Source organism: Ammodytes marinus (genome assembly GCF_949987685.1).
Source record: "Ammodytes marinus genome assembly, chromosome: 13".
In the NCBI taxonomy this organism is placed as follows: domain Eukaryota; kingdom Metazoa; phylum Chordata; class Actinopteri; order Uranoscopiformes; family Ammodytidae; genus Ammodytes; species Ammodytes marinus.
In genome coordinates this window covers 9,487,106-9,500,114 of record NC_137217.1, presented here as the reverse complement: position 1 = coordinate 9,500,114, position 13,009 = coordinate 9,487,106, and the positions used below count along the sequence as shown (strand labels likewise).

The window sequence follows — 13,009 nt, the reverse complement described above, 5'->3', positions numbered from 1 at the left end:
ATTAAAGTTATAGTGCATAACTTTTTCATTTAAATGAATGTTGGTTACATTCAAGCCATCTCCATACAAGTTGACTCAAAGTTGATTAAGCCTGATAAGCTCCACAAAACTCTCGGGAGATTTCTCAGGATGGCAGCTTTTACAAATTAGTTTCACCCCCTGACACTGGGTCAGGTCAGGAGCTCCCTAGACGCGCCCAATAAATGTTTTACTTGTTGATTTAGTAGTTGATTTTACCGCAAAGAAAAAACCTGGACATACAGCAGGAGGTATAAAATCCATGCGCGATCACCAAAGGCTTACCTCATGTAGATGTCCCGACAGTGTTGTTGTAATTACTCAGAATTCCTCATGGGGGCGACAGAGGTTACGTACTATTGCTTTAACGTTCCATCTACTCTTCATGTTTTTGTCTTTAAGTCCGCACTATGCAACTGTGCAGGTTAGTGACTACTCCTCCTATCTACTTGAGGAATTGTTTCAAAGAGCACCAGCATGTTGTCATGATGACACACATTGGACATTCTTTTAAATGATCTTAATTGATGCAGTACGGCCAGAGAAAAGAACAAAGAACTTACAATATATCCCCTGCATTAATATAGGGTAGGCTATACTCCTCTGTACTAGGAGTAACAGAAGCACTCAGGGAATGTATGAGACCCACCAGTCTGTGTGTATGATTTCCTGGACGTTAAAATTAAAAGAGAGATGAGCGATATATACAGCACACATACACACACCTGTGTCCACAGATCCTACGCGTCTGCTATAATGGGAACCATGTGTGCGATCCCACAGCATTGAAACACCTTCTGGCACGTCAGATCACACACACAGTGCAAAAAAACATACAGATCTGATACACATTTTCAGTGTAATATCAATCCCTTTTACCGGTTTCTAGGGTAACAGTCATGATAATAAAGTTGACGATAATAAGGCTGAATGAGTGAATTGTAGTATGTATTTCTGGTAATAAAGAACAATCATTTATTATATGCAAAACCGTAAAAACATTTAGAAAGTGCATCGAATTTATCCTTTATATCAGCCATATTGTGCTTTAGACTTTTAAAGTGGTTGGCAAAGGGTTGTATTGTGGATGATACGTTGTTAAGTCAAGAGAGTAACGTCTTATAAGTGAGATAAGAAGTAAGGAGTGAAACAAAAAAAATGTAATGTCACCCTCATGGTGGTACTCAACAGAAATTCAGGGGATCATCAAACTCATTGGTAAACACGTTTGAAACCATGAATGTCTGTTCAGAATTGAGTCGCAATCCATCAACTACAGTATATATTTGACTTGGTACATGAAAACTTAAACGTCATGGTGGACCTTCAGGATAAATCAGAGGTGAGGCAAATTAAGGAGGCTTTGTCCTCTGGGGAGCATGAATACATATACTGTACATATTTTCTTGGCAATCCATTCCAATAGTTGTCGAGGCATTCTTTAATCTCTCGTCAGATCTTTAATGCACCTGCCTGACATACCATGGCTGTGTCCCAATGCGACATATTTCGGACGATTAAACTCAGTGCACTCTGTAAACTTCCAAGTTTCAAGTAATTCGATCTCAAACGGTGGGGAACTGTATCCGGAGTGTCGCCATGCCTCGTTGGGACAGGCGACCTTTACTTCTTTGGAGATGGATAATTAGAGGGCGCCACTAGCATGAGCGTGGCTTGGAGAGGGCAGTGGCCACCTTTCCGTGGCAGGGTCAAGAGTTGCCAGAAAAGGTTTATTTAAGGCAATATTTATTTGACAACTCATTTCCTGGCAAGCTTTTAACGTGCAGTAATAGGCTAGGGGTGGCCCAGTTCAACTGTAACTAAAACACATTTTTCATGTGATCCTACAGTGAACTGGACTGATATCTGAGCGACTTTTGCGTGATAATTTTACAAGCTGATGCAAGAGCATGCAAGAAAAAATTGCTATTTTAGAATTGTTCAAATCTGCAGTGGAGTTTCACATGCAACTAATGTGCCTTATATTGAGGTATGATGCTGATTGGCATTATAAGTGACTTGAATATTCCTGAGAGAGTTTTAAAGTGGGCTGACCTCGTTGACACTGTCCTGAACTGTTGACATGAGATGTCTTTCTGTCCCAGATAATCTACCGTTGATTGGCTAAGATGTCCTTTGTGTTGTGCAGCCCTTTACCTCTCAGAGGGGATTAGTCCTTGTGTGTTGGCTTTACAGTTCACGCTTGCTGGAGACACAGAAGCTCTATTTTCACTGTTGCAACTGTTTCCAAACTGATGAGTGTTAGGCTTCAGGAAAATAAAAAAAAGTTATAGTTGACTGCCTGGGCTGGACTTTTGAAGAAGGATTTGTTGTGGAATTCTTTATTACAGTCATAATAATTATGTGTTTATATAAGACTAATGCCATCTTGACTCTAAATCAGGGTTTCTCAACGGGGGCGGTACCGCCCCCTGGGGGGCGTTCGTACAACCTAGGGGGGCGCTGGGACCAGGCTGGGACACGAGAGCTTTTTTTTTTTTTTTTTTTTAATAATTTTTTTTTTTTTTTTATAAATATATTTTAAACTTTCTTAAAAATCTTATAAATCTTTTGACTGCAAAAATAGGTTACCTGAAATAAACAGCCTATTTTAACTTTTCATGTTTCTAACCCCTCGACCTCTTTTTAACTATTCTCTCCAATGTTCTGCGGTCTGCTGACTGTCATAGCCTTAGAAAAGAGAAGGCTCTGCATTGACAGCCAATCAGAGGTCTTTGAGTCAGAACAACCAGCCAATCAAAGCCTTAGCGGCAGAGGAATCAGCCAATCACAGACTAGTATAATGACGTTTACTGATATTGCTAATGTTAATGCTAGCGCAGCGAGATTCAAACTTAAACTAACTATTGTCTCTGAGGTGGAGAAAACACAGAGTAATCAGCCAAAGCATGGAGTTAACTAACACACAAGCAGAACCATGTTAAAGACACAACCCTCATATGTTGGAGAGGGACGATATACTAAACGCTGTGCACCGCGAGAGGCTCACTGAAGCCCTGTACAGCAGCCCTATGACAGCAGCAAAGCACAGCCACGTCATGAGCGCTAGTTCGCGGGATAACAGTTCAACAACCAATGAAAACGTACACAATTCATTGTAACATATTCAACTTTAATAACATAACATAAACAAACATGGCGGATAGCAAGAAAAAGTGCCGGCAGTACAATGCCAATTACATTAGTTATGGATTTATCCCGTCACCGATGAACACCACTTTACCAATGTGCCTGCTCTGCGATCAGGTGTTCTCTAATGAGGCCATGAAACCCTCGCGACTACAGGAACATTTAGTGAAAAAACATCCCGAAAAATCAGCTAAAGATCCATCCTACTTTAAGTCTCTGAGGGATCAACATTCAAGACGGCCCACCATCAACTCTCTGTTCGCCCGGAACGTCAATCAAAGTGCGTGTGTGTGTGTGCGTGTGTGAGTGTTTGTGTTTTTTTTTTTTTGGGGGGGGGGGGGGGCGCTAGAGTATCTCGGTAAGGTTAGGGGGGCGTTTGCTCAAAAAAGGTTGAGAACCACTGCTCTAAATAAACGGAAGTTAATCAACAAAAGTTCTGACCTGACCTTATGGTGAAGGTTGTTATGTCTCACTATTCCAACCCTGAAAGCTATTTACGTAGGATGAGGTTCGTGCGTAATTAGATTTTGCTATAACTTCTCTGTCTGACTGCCTATCGGTGGTCATTTCACACAATCCCATTGCTTGATTGTTGTCTTGACTCATGTTTGCAAACATTAAAGATCTGTTCTATTTTTGTATTTAAACATTGTGTCACCTCGTATTAATTGACTATATTCTCATCTTTTAAAGGTTGGTATTTCAATTCCATGACAATTTGGGGGCTCGTCCGGGATGTCTAACTCGAGGATTTCCTGAAGCACCCTCTGACAGGTTAACTGTGCACAGCCGGAGACTGGGTCCCGGAGCCTAAACCTCTCCCCACGGAGGACCGTAACTGACCTCAGGAGATGCAGGTTGGCGCCTAAAGCAGATGTGCTTCAGGGGATCTCCCGATACGGCATCCAAGAACTCAAAGAGACTAAAAAGGTGAGAACACAATGTTTAATTAAAGTTTTAAAGGCCAGGGGTCAATAAACTATAAACTATAAAAGTAAGCTTAGGGTATGTTGGACGACTAGCTTTAGTTACAAGTTGGTTTAGGACAGCTGCTGATTAGTTGAACTAAAAACTAAAGACCAGGGGTCTTTAATTCGCATTAGCTGACGAGCTTTTACGAAATAAAATAGATTTAACCGGGTTAAGCTATTTTATCTAGTGCCGGGCACTAGGGTCAGGGACCAAAATTATACAGGCCAGGGGCCAAACTCGAGAAATAGGATAGATTTAACTAGGTTAAACTATTTTATCTAGCGCCAGGGGCACTAGGGTCAGGGACCAAACTCGAGAAATAAGATAGATTTAACTAGGTTAGACTATTTTATCTAGCGCCAGGGGCACTAGGGTCAGGGACCAAAATTATACTGGCCAGGGGCCAGGCTCGAGAAATAGGATAGATTTAACTAAGTTAAACTATTTTATCTAGCGCCAGGGGCACTAGGGTCAGGGACCAAACTCGAGGAATAGGATAGATTTAACCGGGTTAAACTATTCTATCTAGTGCCGGGCACTAGGTGGTCCGGGACCACAAAGATATCTTTACTGTCAGGGACAGTGCGTAGGATCCATAAAAAATATTTGGCTAAAATAAATCTAAAATTAAGAACGTTCTAAAATAGTTAAAATATTTTCAAGTACTAATTGTGTGTGGTTTATTTAAGGTCTCTGTGTCTTCTGTTGGATCTGTCCTCCACTGCATTCTCTCAAATTCAATATTATTGTAAAAAGGGAACAGTCCGTTTAAACAAAAGGAGTTGGAAGTTGAATTTGAATGTTGTGCAAAGAATGTGTGATAAGAATGGGGACTCACTATACATGTGCATTGGTAAATTTATGGGAGGAATATGGTCTTTCCAGGAAATGTGAGCTTTAGGCTCATTAAGATAGAAAAACTAAGTTAGCAATTATTTAAATTTTAGAGAAATAAAAGTTTTTTTGTTAGGCCTTTGTTGCAAAGTGAACAGAGACAGTGATTAGCTTAAAGGTAAAATAACTTTAACCAAAGTGTGCTAAGCTCCTCACAGGACAATTATCCCAGACCTGGTCTCTCGTCTCTGGCCTGGCAGAATCTCCTCTCTCACACCTCCGGTTGCAGACCAAAACCAGCTCAACGAACTAAAGCTGTTTCCACATCTACACCTGGATCCAGCCCTGCATCTGCCAGATGAGTATTTTCCAACTACCACCTTATTCCATTTCAAATGGGGTCCAGTTCAACATGACTGGCCTAAAGAAGAGATCCTTTTATGACAGAACTAATGTGAACTCTGTGACAAGGACAACCTCTGTATGGCCCAGCTGAATGCCTATGGACACATGGAAAAGGCGGTTAAAGAGGACCAGGAAGACGGGGCAGAGGCAGAGCCAGCAGATGTGGCTAAAACACCAGGAACATCAACATGGCTGATTCTGTGTTGGGACAACTTGCACTGGGCAGGGAATGTCCTGAACAACAACCAGAGAATGGACTGCAGTTGCAGTCCCAGGAGCAGAGAGGCAGTGGGAGAGTGGGAGACTGACTGGCCGGAGAGGAGAGACAGAGAGGGGTCCACAGGAGGGTGAGGTGCACCAAACATGCAGTGACTCTCACTGTCCAGTAATATTATTATTATATGCTTAATTTTCCCATCTGAATTGTCTACACCAGAATTGTTAGTGTCACGCTAGGTGATTACATTTTTGGCTAATTATGGTATAGTATATCTAATTTGTTTTGATAGACAACTGAGTATTGTACTGTATCCAGGTCTCTATGTTTACATACCTATCTTTGCAGGTGAAAACATTTACCCAAAACACGGCTATAGGCCGAGCAAGTGACTGCAGTGACTAAAGTAGTGTTGGTTTAACCACGAGAGCTTTCTTTATACACACACAATTACGAAACAATTATTTAATGATAGAAAAGTACTTCTAATATCGCGCTATAGCATCGTTTGTGAGCAGAATTTTCTAAAAAATAACAGTGTGTAAGACGGGATGTTATTATTCCCAAGCCACACAGATTTCCAAAAAGGGATAATCATTTTTAAATGACTTCAGAATTTTCAAAATTAGTTAAGCCTCTGCAGAGCAAACTTTATACATGATCATGGACTGACTGATGACTAAGACTGACTGTTTAATTATTTTACAACCTTTTCCTAATTCACTGCGTTCTCCTTACAGACAGAAAAATGCAATAGATAAGTCTTTTCTCCCTCTCAGCAGAGCTGATAAGAGCTCAGGAGAATGTTTCCCAAAACAACGTTTGTTTCTAGACAAGAAGGGCACCCGTGTTTTGACCAAATTTAGTTTATCTTACACATAAATGTGACTTGGGTAAAACTTTGAGAACATACGAACAATATGTAACTTGCAGCACAACACAGAAAAATACCACCATTGATCTCTGCTATGGTTCAATAGGTGGAGCTTATCGTTCCATACCCATGCCTGCCCTTGGGGCCTCTTATCACAACAGTGTTTACCTCATGCCAGTGTATAAACCGTCCTTCAGACGCTTAGAACACAAGGAGAGACAGGTGGAAAGTGGCCCATGGAGGGGTCCTTTGCCTCAGATACGCTTGCTAGTTCAACTGTATATGGCCCACATGGAGATCCAGCTGGAGATTTTGGTAAAATAAGAAGATGTGTGGCAATATGGTTTAACACCGCAGAACTGTATGGAAGTGGGAATGAATGTACTGAACGTGCAAATGTGTGCAAAGGAAAGGATGGTCGAGTTTCTGAAGAACTTAAAGAATTGATTAATAGATGTGTTGCATTATGTAAGTGCACGTCATGTGCCACTGCTTGAAACTACGTTGAAAACTAGAGCTGAGGAAATGGTTAAGATAAAACAGTGTCATGGATCAAATCCCACACAAAATGCTAAAGCCATGATATTCAAATGGGTGAAACGGCAGAGTACCCCTCCCCTCACCACAAAGTCTTGTGGCCACTCTGATAGAGGCCGGCCTACCGCTCCCGTCTTCCATGATTGATGTGCCTATTGTTTCCTCATACCCAAAAGTAACTCAGAAGATAGAAGAAGCTACAATACAACATGTAAGTAGAAATAAAGAGGATGAATTACTTTTCATAGCAGCTGCAGTTCAAGCGCTAAGGGAGATAGACTTGCATGCAGCAGGAGGGTCAGGGATCAAAAAGGGAGGAGTGAGTGCGATAGAACCAAAGTACATCAGCCGGCAGAGCAAAGCACACACTTCCCCACACTACTCACAAAACAATAACTTCAGAAACAATTGGAGAAAAGGACAGTGTAACTTCTGCGGAAAAAATGGTCAGACCATACAAATTTAATTCAAGCAGCTACAATTAAACTTTCTTCTTCCCCTATTGAAGACCCACTAATGCCAGTAGAAATAAATGGGTCCACAGTGTCTATTTTGGTTGATAGTACCCCCTCAAAGAGTATATGCTGTTTGATGTTGAAATTGAACACTCTTATTTGCAGTGATAATATAAGACAACTGTGAGATATGACTAGCAAGATGTTACCACCAGAGTCAGAATTGATTATCTTTGTTGAATGTTGACTATAGTTTTTGATTTTGTAAATCCAAAAGTTAAAAAGTTAATTGCCGAAATAAATTGTTGTGCAAATTAGCTGTAATGTTGAGATCTATTATATTTTCTTGTTCCTGCTGCCTATGCAGTGGCTCAGACACAGAGATTCTATAGAGAGAGCTGTTGCTGAGGAACAAATTATGAGATACAGAGAAGCATTTACATACAATACAGTGCCTACAATTATGAGAGGAGATTGACCCTTGGACTCCTTCTGGAAAGTATCCTAAAACTATTTACGTTGCATGATCTTGAGATATTATCAATGTTGTTTTCCTTCATTTCAACTTGGTTGTAATAAACGTTTCCTTTTGACTCAGATAATTAGCTTATTGACTATTAGACATTTAAATGCACATGATTAGTGAAAGAAGCAAGGAACATTTACTTTATGATTCTACAATGTGTGTTTTATCAGTTAAATAGTCTCACACACACAGGAGAGAGTAACTCATTCTAAGGTTTCTTTCTACATGCAGTCACAGACGGCAGTGAGTAAAAACAATAGATAAGGTGGCAGACCTTGAGAGCAGCCAAAGAAGCCTCTCAAACAGACAAGCACACGAGCTACATCTGAGTAAACACATTTCGCCACAAAATATATTTATATCAAAGAAGCTACCTTTTCAAGTTCACTTCAGATTATTTTCAGAAAGTTCTTGAGTCCAGCCATTAATGCACCACAAAGTCATGGTTTAGGTTCAACAGTGTTGTCTTTTTAATTTGCATCCAGAGAGCCAGTATCTGTTTGCATTTAGAGCTTAAGGTAAACAAATTAAGAATGAAATCATGTCTCTGGTTAGTGGAAAACTTGACCCATTACAGTTTGCTTATCAAACTGGAAAAAGTGTAGATGATGCAAAGCTCTTTATTATAGATACAATGTATAAACATTTAGAAAAGCCTGGATCTCATGTTAGACTGTTATTTGCAGACTTTTCTTCTGCTTTTAATAAGATGCAGCCGCATATTTTAATTGAGAGACTAGCTGCAGAGTTTGAGTTACCCCATCAGATTCTGCTGTTGCTTTAAATTTCTAGAATAGAAATGAATTATTTACAAATAGCACCAATTTGTTTTAACTAGGCTTCAAAAAACTATTTTAAACTATTGTTTAAAGTATGTATTGTGTCCCTAACAGTGTTAAACATTGGATTCCTTTCAGAGAGAGAGAGAAAGGGAGTGTGTGGGTATGAGTGAGTATGTGTGCTGGTGTGGTTGAGTGACCATGGGACACCAAAATTGAGTGCATGCATGTGTGTGAGAGGAAGGAGAGATTGATAATCACTCTTTCAACAGGTTTAGGACCTCTGACCGCCCGAAGAAAGAAGATCTACATTGATAAAATGTTTAAATTTGATAAAGTCCTGCGACCTGGAAGCCACCATAGCGATACACAATAATACCCATTGTATTGTTTTTTTTCTTTAGCTCACTTCACCTTTTATCTGGTTAAAATGTGTTCACACATTTGTTTAGAAAACTTTGATCTAAAATATGATGATTTTGTTTTAGTTTTCCCTTTTGATTTTAACAGGTACTGGTACACAACAGGCCTCAATACTTACTCACAGAGTTTTTTGTTTAAAGTGCCTAATTTGTCTCAGGAACAATGGTTGCAGGACAGGCTAGGCCCATGGGGAGCAGTTGCCCTTCAAGTTCTTTTTCCATTCCTAATCATGTTTGGTGCCTTCTTGTGTCTCTGTACTTGTACCCTTACCTGCATGAGAGCCTTGCTACACAGATGGATAGCCAGTGTGGTTGGAGGAAAGGTGGAGCAATATGCTCTCCTCCGTTCTCCCAGACGAGAATCCTTTGATCCCTGGGATGTGGCCGACTCACTCCCAGACATTGAGCAGCTGCACTTCTTGACCGAAGGAAGCTCGTAGGCCTCCACTCTACCGAATGTGCATGCTTCAAGCCTAGGGTTGAGGCAGACCCACGACTACAGGACTAAAGAAATCCCGGAAGGATGACAACAAGGGCACACGGTAAAGGTGTTCGCCCCTACGAAGGGTCATGTTCTAGAACCTCTGAACCAGGAACGTATACCCACAGGTAGCATGCTGACTCCTGAGCCCGAAGAAACATCCTGCCATGTGGGTGTTCCTCTGCATCCCACGATGAGAATGGCTACAATGAAATAATGACACCTGAACACCAGGCCTTGATTTATGCTAACCTTTAATTATATCCTGCAACTTAACATTACCCTTACGGTATATTAATCTACATTTAATAGTTAACATTAATTCTTTCTTACAATATTTTATTTAGTTTTGTTTAGAATTATACTGCCATATAACATTACTTTTGATTTAAATATTTTAAGCATAGCTGTTTAATTTTTTGTTAAACAGAACTGTCTGAAAAAATTTTTTTTCCTCTCTAACGACCTATGAGGTTTTTTTTCCAAATGATAAGTTCTGTTATAGTAAGTATAGTTAGTGCATAGAATTCTTTTGACCTCCTTTTGCCAATTGTGAGGGGGTGGGTTTGCTTCTATGTGTATAGGTGATGATGACCTGTGATTTCTGTCCGTCTATTTTGAATACACTGGTCAAGGGGATAAAACACCTGAAAGGCCACTCAGGCCTTGGCGGACAATCTCACAGGCCATCATGTAGAATTTTAATACGCTTTTGTTTTTCCATATAAACTTGTTTATCCTTTAATTATTAGACCATTTTTTAGAATAATTATATTTGTTATTTATTTATTTTAAAGAGAAGGGAATGTTGTGGAATTCTTTATTACAGTCATAATAATTATGTGTTTATATAAGACTAATGCCATCTTGACTCTAAATAAACGGAAGTTAATCAACAAAAGTTCTGACCTGACCTTATGGTGAAGGTTGTTATGTCTCACTATTCCAACCCTGAAAGCTATTTACGTAGGATGAGGTTCGTGCGTAATTAGATTTTGCTATAACTTCTCTGTCTGACTGCCTATCGGTGGTCATTTCACACAATCCCATTGCTTGATTGTTGTCTTGACTCATGTTTGCAAACATTAAAGATCTGTTCTATTTTTGTATTTAAACATTGTGTCACCTCGTATTAATTGACTATATTCTCATCTTTTAAAGGTTGGTATTTCAATTCCATGACAGATTGTAAGTAGTTTAACATGAAACTTTATTGTTAAAAATGTGACTGAAGTATTTGAAAAAAAGAATTCCAAAGAAGCAGTGGGAGGAGGCCAGAGATCAAGAATAGGCTGGACCTGTTTGAGGTAAATGATACCGGACATTTGAAAGCTGAAAGCCCACACAATCACACATGAACAGTTTTCGGTCCAGGATCATATCCTCGACTCATTTTAGTGAGTTCAGGGATACACAGGCAGATAAAGTCCAGTTAGCTAATAGGAAGGTGCAGTAAAAGCTTGACTTTGGTGCAAACTTGGTTGTTTTTTGTCAAGCTGTGTGTGTTTTTGTGCTTCTGTCCCTGCAGAGATGTCCACATGTCTGGTGTGTAGGCCCTACTCTAGTGAAAACAGATAAGAGCTGTCCAGGTAGTGAGCATGTTTTACTGCTGGTTCTCACACGAGATTAGACTACACGACTACCGCATTCCTCTGCAGAAAAAATAACAATGACGCACTAGCCAAAGAGGTATATTCCAGGCTAAGAGGCGCCTTGCGATCTGATAAAAGATGAGGGGTATACTTCGTCATTTTGGGAAATATGCTCATTCACTTTCTTGTGAAGAGACAAATTAGAAGATTAGATCGAGTCCAATTTTATATTTGTGTTAAAATGAAGCAATAGTATTTTATATAATAGCCTACAGCTCGCATATGAAAATATCAAACTATTTGTTAGAAGAAAAACAACGTAGCCTAGGTAAGGACAGTACGTCTTGGTCAGGGGGGTCTGGCTGCTTGACTGTTTGGCTATCTGCCTGCTTGCCTCTCTTACCCACTCAAGGACAAATATAATCCCATAATTACAGTAATTTTAATAATAAGCCAGAGCTACCACTACCTCATAGCCTCCCAGTTCCATCTGTTCCTATATCATGCCTTGACAGTCAGGGCTGCAGAGTGAGGTGAGGTACTGTGGGGCAGTGAGCTAGCCTGCCTCCTATATGAAATCGGTCCAGAAGAACTACACATTAGACAGATAAAAACACACAGAGAAGGCCACTTTATCCCATTACAACTCATTGAGCCTGTCATCTCTTTAGAATAGTAGACACATTGGAAAGAGGGTCTCTGCCAGGCAGACTACAGTAAAAGCTATTTTTCTTTCTTTAATAACAAAGTTGCATTAGTAGCAAAACTATATGTGTGTGCTTGCATGCAGGAAAATTAAATTCAAAATAAGGCATAAACACCATAATATCAACAGCTACCTAAACATTAGCCCTGGTGACTGCAGGCAGCATCACTCTAGAAATTCCCTGACCACAGTGAAGTCGGAAGGGACAACCTCCAACTTTAAACTAAACCAGGTGATGCAGAATATGCTTACAAATTAGAAAGCTGACTAAGAATCTCAAACATACAAAAAAGATAAATGTATTATTATTTCTTGTGGAACTTCTATAGCACCGATTCCCAATTGAAAATGTTAAGTTTATATGGATAAAACAAACGATTTACAATGTGTTAGTTTAGTCAAACTTTAATAGTATAAAGAACTGTAATTAATAATTCTGCAACACTAAGCCATTCGCCTCCATCTCCCCACTTATCACACAGTAATGAGAATGTTTTTCAATCTTTTTATCCAACTCCTGGAAAGAAATTCCTAGGAACAATAGGAATTCCTATAACAACATACCTATCTGCGTTGTTAAAGTCCAAAGCTCTACCTCGACTGCCACAGGCTGATTATCCATGATGGGGGCATCTGTGCTCACTGACACAGAACAATGTGTCTCTTCTTCTTTCTACTTTGGTAGCATGGATTGAGGATATCGAGGCTAGTCTGACTTAAAGACTAGGAGACAGTTTGTTAAAGTTGTGTTGTGATTCCCATAAATGTCTAAAACTTCCTTTTAAGAACCCAAGAATCTAATCCGCAGATGGTGTTATCACCGTAAACCAGAACCACTCAAGCAGAGCAGTAGGCTCAATGTGGAAACGTAGAATGTACAGAGATGCCAGTGAGTAAGAGGTCAAAAGGTAGAGCTACATAAGAGCCGAGGTGAAGGACTTGGCAGAATGAGAGACCATTTTGTTCCCTTAATCCAGTCCCAATTGTACGAAAAGGACTAATGAAGAAAAGTAATATATTGTATGGGCTTTCTGGGAAGAC

General features: G+C 39.9%; 1 protein-coding gene across 1 annotated transcript in view; it reads right to left on the bottom strand.

The window, feature by feature from the left end:
* Positions 1-13,009, bottom strand: part of me1 (malic enzyme 1, NADP(+)-dependent, cytosolic) — a gene marked incomplete at its 5' end in the record, with an annotated part of 80,049 nt that overhangs the window by 12,656 nt on the left and 54,384 nt on the right. The window lies entirely within an intron of this gene.